Source organism: Oncorhynchus clarkii, chromosome 29 (assembly GCF_045791955.1).
Source record: "Oncorhynchus clarkii lewisi isolate Uvic-CL-2024 chromosome 29, UVic_Ocla_1.0, whole genome shotgun sequence".
In the NCBI taxonomy this organism is placed as follows: Eukaryota; Metazoa; Chordata; class Actinopteri; order Salmoniformes; family Salmonidae; genus Oncorhynchus; species Oncorhynchus clarkii.
The window spans coordinates 35,616,351-35,630,074 of NC_092175.1; positions in this window are offsets into that span (position 1 = coordinate 35,616,351).

Consider the following 13,724-nt stretch of genomic DNA (forward strand, 5'->3'; position numbering starts at 1 on the left):
ATTTCCGAATGGTAACTCCTGCGCATAGTGTGCGTCCAGTGCGTTACTCTTGCCTCCTCTTCCCCGGGTTTCTGTTTAACCAAAGGCCTCCTCCACCTGGCTGTTCCACCTATACTCTTTAACTTATTGTTTGCTAGACACGCTGCCGGTTAGGAGTTGTCGCGCTGACGTCAACATTTTATAGCCCTCATCTCCCTCCCTCGCCTTATCCCATCAGGGTGGATTTGCATTAGAGAAGGCCCTGCATTTCAAAGGGAGCCGAGCACCAGCATCAAAGCCGTCCTGGGCGTCTAGAAGAATGCTACAAATCGCACAGGAGAAACTAACATGAGTTCATGTTGATTTTCTCAACGGGAGAACCTGCTACTGCGGTGTCCGCATAACTTGTTGAATAAAATGGGGAAGGGTCGAGGAACGTGGTAGAGAGCCCTGGAGTGGCCATGGCCTTTTTCAAATGAACAGATAGCATAAAATCATGTTGTGCATATACATGTGCCACAATAAATCCTTATTAAATGTAATACTGCCCTCTTTAAAATACCTATATTTCCTTAGATACATTATGTCTTTGTCCTCTTCAAAATTCCTAATGCCTTTACTTGTTTTTTGTGATATAATCTTTATAGTATTAGTCATATATATGTATCTTTATTTCAAGAGTTGACCTATATTTTACTCTCCCACTGCAGTTAGAAATATTTCAGATGACCTTAAATTCAAATTTACTTGTAGGATTATATAAAACATGGAATTGGCCTGCTTCTTTGGGGTTAAGTAATCTAGGCCTATTTTTTTTCTGTGCTGGGCTGAAACAGACAGCGCGGCTCCACGGCTGTATTGAGGGGAATTTCAAACAGATCTCCGAGGTGATATGTCGGTCTAGTATCGTGCCCACCTTTTCACGACATTCTCTGTAAGGCCCCAATCTGAGAGGGTGTTGGCTGGGGGTTCTAAACCAGGAGGAAGTGGCTCGTGGGATATTTCGAATGTTAATACAACTCATTGCCCTCTCGATGCCCCCAGTTTATGCCTCTCCGCTGTTAGTCATCTTTCTCTTGTGCTTTAGAAACGGAATTGAACCAGTCGGATGAAGAAACATTGCAAGTTTTTAGCCAGGTTTAATGAGGGTCACACAATTAACATAGACTTTGTGTCTAAATTTCGATACCATTGAAATACATTGAATTTAAAACGAAAAAAGACTTCATAGCCAACTCCCACAGTCAAATCATACAGTTGATTTTGTAGCCTAAACTTCGAATAATTAAAGAGAACATTAAATGGTCCATGCAGGTCATTGTAATTTATTCAGACCTTACTGTTCATGTTGTTAAAATAATTACTAACGAAATAGAACATAATATTCCAAGTTTTCTTTACATTTTCTATTATTTATTTATATCTAGAATTAAGTTTGTATGGGCCATTTCATTGAGTTATCTGATATTACAAAATATAATATCTTTTTTTTTTCTTTAGATAAAGTATTTAAATAATAACGTTTTTAGGTTAATTATTAAAAAAATGTAAATAACTAAAGCGATTTAGAAAATAGCTATTTATTAAAAAACATAACTTATGATTGATGAAGGAGATTCCACGTATTATGTCATATGTCACTTTACTTTATATCCTACCATAAAACAGATGTGTATAAAAACAGCTTCAACAGGTATAAATACTACAAACCAGAATAATTATGTCATCAAATAATTAGAATGATAACAATATAGTAATAATTCATTAATTCAATGTATTTCAGTTCAGGTGACAGTTTTTATCATTCTGTCAGTATCACCCGAAAAGTAGGCCTACCTACCTTTAATTTAATATAATATAATGTAGGCTATTTATATCACACTTTATGGCAGTTTAACATTCAGCACTAGTCATTTTGAAACAGTTTAACATCCAACACTAGTCATTTTAAAACAGTTTAACATCCAACACTAGTCATTTTGAAACAGTTTAACATCCAACACTAGTCATTTTGAAACAGTTTAACACCCAACACTAGTCATTTTGAAACAGTTTAACATCCAACACTAGTCATTTTGAAACAGTTTAATTAACATCCAACACTAGTTATTTTGAAACAGTTTAACATCCAACACTAGTTATTTTGAAACAGTTTAACATCCAACACTAGTCATTTTGAAACAGTTTAACATCCAACACTAGTCATTTTGAAACAGTTTAACATCCAACACTAGTCATTTTGAAACAGTTTAATTAACATCCAACACTAGTCATTTTGAAACAGTTTAACATCCAACACTAGTCATTTTGAAACAGTTTAACATCAGGCACTAGTCATTTTGAAACAGTTTAACATCCAACACTAGTTATTTTGAAACAGTTTAACATCCAACACTAGTCATTTTGAAACAGTTTAACATCAGGCACTAGTCATTTTGAAACAGTTAAATTAACATCCAACACTAGACATTTTGAAACAGTTTAATTAACATCCAACACTAGTCATTTTGAAACAGTTTAACATCCAACACTAGTCATTTTGAAACAGTTTAATTAACATCCAACACTAGTCATTTTGAAACAGTTTAACATCAGGCACTAGTTATTTTGAAACAGTTAAATTAACATCCAACACTAGTCATTTTGAAACAGTTTAATTAACATCCAACACTAGTCATTTTGAAACAGTTTAACATCCAACACTAGTCATTTTGAAACAGTTTAATTAACATCCAACACTAGTCATTTTGAAACAGTTTAACATCCAACACTAGTCATTTTGAAATAGTTTAACATCCAACACTAGTCATTTTGAAACAGTTTAATTAACATCCAACACTAGTCATTTTGAAACAGTTTAACATCCAACACTAGTCATTTTGAAACAGTTTAATTAACATCCAACACTAGTCATTTTGAAACAGTTTAATTAACATCCAACACTAGTCATTTTGAAACAGTTTAATTAACATCCAACACTAGTCATTTTGAAACAGTTGAATTAACATCCAACACTAGTCATTTTGAAACAGTTTAACATCCAACACTAGTCATTTTGAAACAGTTTAATTAACATCCAACACTAGTAATTTTGAAACAGTTTAACATCCAACACTAGTCATTTTGAAACAGTTTAATTAACATCCAACACTAGTCATTTTGAAACAGTTTAATTAACATCCAACACTAGTCATTTTGAAACAGTTTAATTAACATCCAACACTAGTCATTTTGAAACAGTTGAATTAACATCCAACACTAGTCATTTTGAAACAGTTTAACATCCAACACTAGTCATTTTGAAACAGTTTAACATCCAACACTAGTCATTTTGAAATAGTTTAACATTCAGCACTAGTCATTTTGAAACAGTTTAACATCCAACACTAGTCATTTTGAAACAGTTTAATTAACATCCAACACTAGTCATTTTGAAACAGTTTAACATCCAACACTAGTCATTTTGAAACAGTTTAACATCCAACACTAGTCATTTTAAAACAGTTTAACATCCAACACTAGTCATTTTGAAATAGTTTAACATCCAACACTAGTCATTTTGAAACAGTTTAACATCCAACACTAGTCATTTTGAAACAGTTTAATTAACATCCAACACTAGTCATTTTGAAACAGTTTAACATCCAACACTAGTCATTTTGAAACAGTTTAACATCCAACACTAGTCATTTTGAAACAGTTTAACATCCAACACTAGTCATTTTGAAACAGTTTAACATCCAGCACTAGTCATTTTGAAACAGCTTAACATCCAACACTAGTCATTTTGAAACAGCTTAACATCCAACACTAGTCATTTTGAAACAGTTTAACATCCAGCACTAGTCATTTTGAAACAGCTTAACATCCAACATTAGTCATTTTGAAACAGTTTAATTAACATCCAACACTAGTCATTTTGAAACAGTTTAACATCCAACACTACTCATTTTGAAACAGTTTAACATCCAACACTAGTCATTTTGAAACAGTTTAACATCCAACACTAGTCATTTTGAAATAGTTTAACATCCAACACTAGTCATTTTGAAACAGTTTAATTAACATCCAACACTAGTCATTTTGAAACAGCTTAACATCCAACACTAGTCATTTTGAAACAGTTTAACATCCAACACTAGCCATTTTGAAACAGTTTAACATCCAACACTAGTCATTTTGAAACAGTTTAACATCCAACACTAGTCATTTTGAAACAGTTTAATTAACATCCAACACTAGCCATTTTGAAACAGTTTAACATCCAACACTAGTCATTTTGAAACAGTTTAACATCCAGCACTAGTCATTTTGAGACAGTTTAACATCCAGCACTAGTCATTTTGAAACAGTTTAACATCCAGCACTAGTCATTTTGAAACAGTTTAATTAACATCCAACACTAGTCATTTTGAAACAGTTTAACATCCAACACTAGTCATTTTGAAACAGTTTAACATCCAACACTAGTCATTTTGAAACAGTTTAACATCAGGCACTAGTCATTTTAAAACAGTTTAACATCAGGCACTAGTCATTTTGAAACAGTTTAACATCCAACACTAGTCATTTTGAAACAGTTTAACATTCAGCACTAGTCATTTTGAAACAGTTTAACATCCAACACTAGTCATTTTGAAACAGTTTAACACCCAACACTAGTCATTTTGAAACAGTTTAACACCCAACACTAGTAATTTTGAAACAGTTTAACATCCAACACTAGTCATTTTGAAACAGTTTAACATTCAGCACTAGTCATTTTGAAACAGTTTAACATCCAACACTAGTCATTTTAAAACAGTTTAACATCAGGCACTAGTCATTTTGAAACAGTTTAACATCCAACACTAGTCATTTTGAAACAGTTTAATTAACATCCAACACTAGTCATTTTGAAACAGTTTAACATCAGGCACTAGTCATTTTAAAACAGTTTAACATCAGGCACTAGTCATTTTGAAACAGTTTAACATCCAACACTAGTCATTTTGAAACAGTTTAACATCCAACACTAGTCATTTTGAAACAGTTTAACATCCAACACTAGTCATTTTGAAACAGTTTAACATCCAACACTAGTCATTTTGAAACAGTTTAATTAACATCCAACACTAGTCATTTTGAAACAGTTTAACATCCAACACTAGTCATTTTGAAACAGTTTAACATCAGGCACTAGTAATTTTGAAACAGTTTAACATCAGGCACTAGTCATTTTGAAACAGTTTAACATCCAGCACTAGTCATTTTGAAACAGTTTAATTAACATCCAACACTAGTCATTTTGAAACAGTTTAACATCCAACACTAGTCATTTTGAAACAGTTTAACATCCAACACTAGTCATTTTGAAACAGTTTAACATCCAACACTAGTCATTTTGAAACAGTTTAACATCCAACACTAGTCATTTTGAAACAGTTTAACATCCAACACTAGTCATTTTGAAACAGTTTAACATCCAACACTAGTCATTTTGAAACAGTTTAACATCCAACACTAGTCATTTTGAAACAGTTTAACATCCACCACTAGTCATTTTGAAACAGTTTAACATCAGGCACTAGTCATTTTGAAACAGTTTAACATCAGGCACTAGTCATTTTGAAACAGTTTAACATCAGGCACTAGTCATTTTGAAACAGTTTAACATCCAACACTAGTCATTTTGAAACAGTTTAACATTCAGCACTAGTCATTTTGAAACAGTTTAACATCCAACACTAGTCATTTTGAAACAGTTTAACACCCAACACTAGTCATTTTGAAACAGTTTAACACCCAACACTAGTCATTTTGAAACAGTTTAACATCCAACACTAGTCATTTTGAAACAGTTTAACATTCAGCACTAGTCATTTTGAAACAGTTTAACATCCAACACTAGTCATTTTAAAACAGTTTAACATCAGGCACTAGTCATTTTGAAACAGTTTAACATCCAACACTAGTCATTTTGAAACAGTTTAATTAACATCCAACACTAGTCATTTTGAAACAGTTTAACATCAGGCACTAGTCATTTTAAAACAGTTTAACATCAGGCACTAGTCATTTTGAAACAGTTTAACATCCAACACTAGTCATTTTGAAACAGTTTAACATCCAACACTAGTCATTTTGAAACAGTTTAACATCCAACACTAGTCATTTTGAAACAGTTTAACATCCAACACTAGTCATTTTGAAACAGTTTAATTAACATCCAACACTAGTCATTTTGAAACAGTTTAACATCCAACACTAGTCATTTTGAAACAGTTTAACATCAGGCACTAGTCATTTTGAAACAGTTTAACATCAGGCACTAGTCATTTTGAAACAGTTTAACATCCAGCACTAGTCATTTTGAAACAGTTTAATTAACATCCAACACTAGTCATTTTGAAACAGTTTAACATCCAACACTAGTCATTTTGAAACAGTTTAACATCCAACACTAGTCATTTTGAAACAGTTTAACATCCAACACTAGTCATTTTGAAACAGTTTAACATCCAACACTAGTCATTTTGAAACAGTTTAACATCCAACACTAGTCATTTTGAAACAGTTTAACATCCAACACTAGTCATTTTGAAACAGTTTAACATCCAACACTAGTCATTTTGAAACAGTTTAACATCCACCACTAGTCATTTTGAAACAGTTTAACATCAGGCACTAGTCATTTTGAAACAGTTTAACATCCAGCACTAGTCATTTTGAAACAGTTTAATTAACATCCAACACTAGTCATTTTGAAACAGTTTAACATCCAACACTAGTCATTTTGAAACAGTTTAACATCCAACACTAGTCATTTTGAAACAGTTTAACATCCAACACTAGTCATTTTGAAACAGTTTAACATCCAACACTAGTCATTTTGAAACAGTTTAACATCCAACACTAGTCATTTTGAAACAGTTTAACATCCAACACTAGTCATTTTGAAACAGTTTAACATCCAACACTAGTCATTTTGAAACAGTTTAACATCCAACACTAGTCATTTTGAAACAGTTTAACATCCACCACTAGTCATTTTGAAACAGTTTAACATCAGGCACTAGTCATTTTGAAACAGTTTAACATCAGGCACTAGTCATTTTGAAACAGTTTAACATCCAGCACTAGTCATTTTGAAACAGTTTAATTAACATCCAACACTAGTCATTTTGAAACAGTTTAACATCCAACACTAGTCATTTTGAAACAGTTTAACATCCAACACTAGTCATTTTGAAACAGTTTAACATCCAACACTAGTCATTTTGAAACAGTTTAACATCCAACACTAGTCATTTTGAAACAGTTTAATTAACATCCAACACTAGATATTTTGAAACAGTTTAATTAACATCCAACACTAGTCATTTTAAAACAGTTTAATTAACATCCAACACTAGTCATTTTGAAACAGTTTAACATCCAACACTAGTCATTTTGAAACAGTTTAACATCCAACACTAGTCATTTTGAAACAGTTTAACATCCAACACTAGTCATTTTGAAACAGTTTAACATCCAACACTAGTCATTTTGAAACAGTTTAACATCCAACACTAGTCATTTTGAAACAGTTTAACATCCAACACTAGTCATTTTGAAACAGTTTAATTAACATCCAACACTAGTTATTTTGAAACAGTTTAATTAACATCCAACACTAGTTATTTTGAAACAGTTTAACATCCACCACTAGTCATTTTGAAACAGTTTAACATCAGGCACTAGTCATTTTGAAACAGTTTAACATCAGGCACTAGTCATTTTGAAACAGTTTAACATCCAGCACTAGTCATTTTGAAACAGTTTAATTAACATCCAACACTAGTCATTTTGAAACAGTTTAACATCCAACACTAGTCATTTTGAAACAGTTTAACATCCAACACTAGTCATTTTGAAACAGTTTAACATCCAACACTAGTCATTTTGAAACAGTTTAACATCCAACACTAGTCATTTTGAAACAGTTTAACATCCAACACTAGTCATTTTGAAACAGTTTAACATCCAACACTAGTCATTTTGAAACAGTTTAATTAACATCCAACACTAGTCATTTTGAAACAGTTTAATTAACATCCAACACTAGTTATTTTGAAACAGTTTAACATCCAACACTAGTCATTTTGAAACAGTTTAACATCAGGCACTAGTCATTTTGAAACAGTTTAACATCAGGCACTAGTCATTTTGAAACAGTTTAACATCCAGCACTAGTCATTTTGAAACAGTTTAATTAACATCCAACACTAGTCATTTTGAAACAGTTTAACATCCAACACTAGTCATTTTGAAACAGTTTAACATCCAACACTAGTCATTTTGAAACAGTTTAACATCCAACACTAGTCATTTTGAAACAGTTTAACATCCAACACTAGTCATTTTGAAACAGTTTAATTAACATCCAACACTAGATATTTTGAAACAGTTTAATTAACATCCAACACTAGTCATTTTAAAACAGTTTAATTAACATCCAACACTAGTCATTTTGAAACAGTTTAACATCCAACACTAGTCATTTTGAAACAGTTTAACATCCAACACTAGTCATTTTGAAACAGTTTAACATCCAACACTAGTCATTTTGAAACAGTTTAACATCCAACACTAGTCATTTTGAAACAGTTTAACATCCAACACTAGTCATTTTGAAACAGTTTAACATCCAACACTAGTCATTTTGAAACAGTTTAATTAACATCCAACACTAGTTATTTTGAAACAGTTTAATTAACATCCAACACTAGTTATTTTGAAACAGTTTAACATCCACCACTAGTCATTTTGAAACAGTTTAACATCAGGCACTAGTCATTTTGAAACAGTTTAACATCAGGCACTAGTCATTTTGAAACAGTTTAACATCCAGCACTAGTCATTTTGAAACAGTTTAATTAACATCCAACACTAGTCATTTTGAAACAGTTTAACATCCAACACTAGTCATTTTGAAACAGTTTAACATCCAACACTAGTCATTTTGAAACAGTTTAACATCCAACACTAGTCATTTTGAAACAGTTTAACATCCAACACTAGTCATTTTGAAACAGTTTAACATCCAACACTAGTCATTTTGAAACAGTTTAACATCCAACACTAGTCATTTTGAAACAGTTTAATTAACATCCAACACTAGTCATTTTGAAACAGTTTAATTAACATCCAACACTAGTTATTTTGAAACAGTTTAACATCCAACACTAGTCATTTTGAAACAGTTTAATTAACATCCAACACTAGTCATTTTGAAACAGTTTAACATCCAACACTAGTCATTTTGAAACAGTTTAACATCAGGCACTAGTCATTTTGAAACAGTTTAACATCCAACACTAGCCATTTTGAAACAGTTTAACATCCAACACTAGTCATTTTGAAACAGTTTCACCAGTTTGGACCAGTTAATGTTCTGATAATAATCTGACAATAATCTGTATATGAACAGTGGGAGCCTACTGTGCACTCTGATGAAGCATTGGTGGGGCAGAGTATAGTATCGTATAGTGTAGTGTAGTATATTATAGTATATTATATTATAGTATTGTATGTTAAATTATAGTATAGTGTAGTGTATTATAGTATAGAATATTATAGCATGTTCAATTATAGTGTAGTGTAGTATAGTATATTATATATATTGTACAGGATATTATAGTGTAGTATTTCATAATATAGTATATTATAGTGTAGTATATTACAGTATATTATATATAGTATAGTGCTACAGAGACCTTGAGCTCCCCTGTATCTCACAGCAGCAGTCTACTGTTCCCTTCTCTCTCTCTCTCTGCTCTTTTTCACCTGAGTAGCCGTCTGGGAGCACTGTGTTCTGTGTGGACTGGTGCTGTGTTCACCTGAGCTGTGTGAGAAGGAGGATTGTGCTATGCTGTGAGGTGACCTTTGTCTGGCCTGGACCCTGAGGGGGTTCCTCAACCAGGCTCAGGGCCCCAAGGCACCCTTGTCTGTCTGGCACAGTGTTTGTTGGGCACAATGACCTGAGGAAGATGCTCCCCTCCCTCCCGGCACTCATGGTAAACATGCATCCCTCTTTGCCAATCTCCCACTGCTTCTCACAAACTAGCAGTCTGCCTGCCTCCCTCTGTGTTTCTGAAATACATTACTGATTTAAAAACATGGTATTGATTTAGATGTATGTTTCATACTTTTTCTAGCTCTGAAATGTTTTTATTGTGAATTTAGATGTACTTTTTTATGGTATTAGAAATGAATAAGAATCATGAAAATTGGAAGAGGTAAGACAAAGTAAAACATTAAGTTCAAAGTAGGACTTGAAAGTGTTAGGTCACACTTCACAACTAGGTGTCACTTCCTGGTCAACATCACAGTGTCATGAAGCCAGTCAGGGGGAATGACCTGTGTGTCATGGAGACAGTGAAGTCCTGGCTGACTGACTGACTGGCTGACTGTTTGGGTGACTGCCTGGCTGACTGGGTGGCCGACTGACTGGGTAGTTGACTGGCTGACTGGGAGACTGACAGGCTGACTGGCACAATTGTGTGCAAAATTGTTTTGTACAATGGTATTGGTTTAGTTAGGCATGTGACTATTTAATTTCCACGAGATTTAATGTTCCGGTTTTCAGACATCTAGTTGTGCTATTTTCTATACTTTGGATACAATAAAGAGGGATACACTCCATTTTCTCACGGTACATTTTATAGTATATTATTTATTTTCACTCAAGACACACCATCAGAGGACAACTTTATTATTAAGCTTCATTTGTTGCTTATTCTTATAACTAAATCTTGGACATCAATTTATTAATTTCAATCAATTATGTGAGAATTGCTTTCAGAGCAGTGTTCTCCAAACAAGGGCAATTGTGATTTATTTTATCCACACTTCAAACATTCTGCTGTCAGTTTTACGTTAATCTTTTATCAACTATTGCTTGGTCCCTCAATTTTAAATGATAATGTCATCACATTTACTAATCTTTTAATTTATAACTATATCCACACAGTTGTAGATGGAGTATTTTATTGTTGTGGTCATAAAAATAGTCTGCGGTCATTTTGACCCTATGTGAAGGCTTTATCATGTGAACTGCCCTCTGTCTCCCCCCAGTGGCATCAATGAGGAGCACGCCATTCAATTGTGCACATTAAATGGGGTGTATTTATTACACACACGCCGTAGCAAAATGTTTTGCACTGTAGCAACAAATGTAGTGGATTGGACAAATGTAGGTAGTTAACTCCCAATTTTGTTTCGTTTGATTCTGTTAGCTAGTGTGTGCCCTCAGGCCCGTACTCCATTACCACATGCTGTATTTACAACACAAAGCCCGTGTGTACGTGTGTGTATAGTGCATATGTTATCATGGTGTGTGTATGCATGTGTCTGCCTCTATGTTTGTGTTGCTTCACTTTGATTTGTATGTCACTACAACATGCTCTGGTACTAGACACATCAAATGGCTTCCAATGTCTTTTCAGGCTTTGAACCATCCAAATGACATGTATCTCTACCACTCCTTATTAAAGTCATACATTATTCTCTGGTTAAACTGGGGGGGGGGGGGGGGACAAAAGTAAGACTAATGTCACCACTATCATTTAAAGGTGCAGTGCAGTCATAAGCGTGATTATCCTGTGTTTTATATATATTCCCACACTATGAGATTGGAATAACACTGTGAAATTTAGAAAATTATGAGAGCTGTTTTTGGGTGGGGTTTGTGGACCGAGTGGTGACATCACCAATAACAGAGAGTTTGCCCTCATCTCTGCCAATAACAGCTAGTTTACAGGTTACACATCCCTCCCATTAGGCTCTTCCAATTAGGTCCCTCAGACCACTTCCCGACAGTCCTAACTAAATTATTGCTTAACAAATTGCATTTAGCTAAGAATGATTTAGCAATTTTTTATTTATTTGTTTCCCCAAAGAAAACACAGTAAGGTACTTAATTGTTACCTAGCAATGATCTGATCTTGAGATCAGACATCTTGAGATGTCTGCTTTGGACCTTTATGCTGGATGACATGTAACATACCCACCATAAAGGCAGCCGTAGAATATGTTGGCCTCTGTCTGCATGCTGAGTAGGGAGGTGACCGTTACCCCCCACACACGGGTCTAAAACTGGTCAGGTCTGCCTCATTTCCTGTCTGTGTGTCCTCCACAGAGCAAAGCCATGACAAACTCTGCTCTGTCAGAGACAGCAGGAACATGCTAACATACTAACCATTACTAACATCTCCAGACAGCAGGAACATGCTAACATACTAACCATTACTAAAATCTCCAGACAGCAGTGCTATGGGGGAAATTCCACATGCATATGATCCCATACACAGTACAGCTAAATTAGTTTGAAGTGGAAGCTCCAAAAAGTCATAAGTATTGAAGTACTGAATTTAGTGTCACGGTTTCTATTTTATTAGCTAACGGAGGAGGGAAAAGACACACACGCACACACGTACTGTACACACATACATATGCACACGCCACACACACGCCACACACACACACACACAGTCTTGTACAGCTAACCTTGTGGGGACACACAATTCAGTCCAATTCAAAATCCTATTTTTCCTAACCCTAACCCGTACTCTTACCCTAACCTTAACCCAAAAACCTAACCTTAACCCTTACCCTAGAACTAACCCTGGCTTCTAACCCTAAACCTAATTCTCTCTCTCTCAAACTCACGCACACACGTGCACGCGCACCTACACGCATGCACACACACACACACACACACACACACACACACACACACACACACACACACACACACACACACACACACACACACACACACACACACACACACACACACACACACACACACACACACACACACACACACAAAGACATTCATACACACACACACACACACACATACACACACACAAAGACATTCATACACACACACTGAACATTTAGACGTTGTCTGTTCAAGGCCAACTTTACAGAGACCAGTTAAATGCCTTCACTGACCCTACCTCCCCTTCGCCCACTTCAAAAAAAATCCCACATATAAAAAAGAAAGCTCAGCTGTGCTGGCGAGAGCCATTCATTCTCTAGGCATCGACTCCCATCCTGACAAGGGAGAGTAAAAAGAAGGGGAGAAAAGCCAAGATTGAAAACAGATGCAGAGAGCACCTTCCAGTAGAGCTTGGACCCTCAAAGAAAAGCAGGCGTCCTTCTCTTCTCCCACACTCTATGGGAATGGAAGAGTAGGGACTTTCAAAGCGACATCAGACTTCTGCCAATAGACAAGCTTTGCCTTTTTATATCGATGTATTTCTTGTCCTCTTTTTGTTAGAATGGACACAGCAGTCTAGCCAGAACCGCCATACTATTCAAGGACGAGGAGAAACTGTTGACCCTAATGGCCTCAAGAAGATTGTTGGATATTGCGGGAGTTTTTATGAACGCATAAGAGATTACTTCCCATACACTCTCCTGAGAAACACTCCTGACTGAAGGTTTCTACCCGTATCTCACTGCAGATTGAAGGAGTTCACTCAACATCAACATTAAGCATTTCTCTCCAACTCAGAAAGGATACAGGAGCACATATAGCTATCCTACTGGTCAACAGACAAGACAAAGTGTTGAAAGACGGCCATATTGTTCTTATCATATTTCTTGTTCTCTCTCTTGTTCACATGACACAACAAGGGGGGTTCACGGCTGCTTCTCTCTGTCTGCAACCAGCCCAGACTAGTTTGCAACTGCCAACCCACACATTTGTCTGT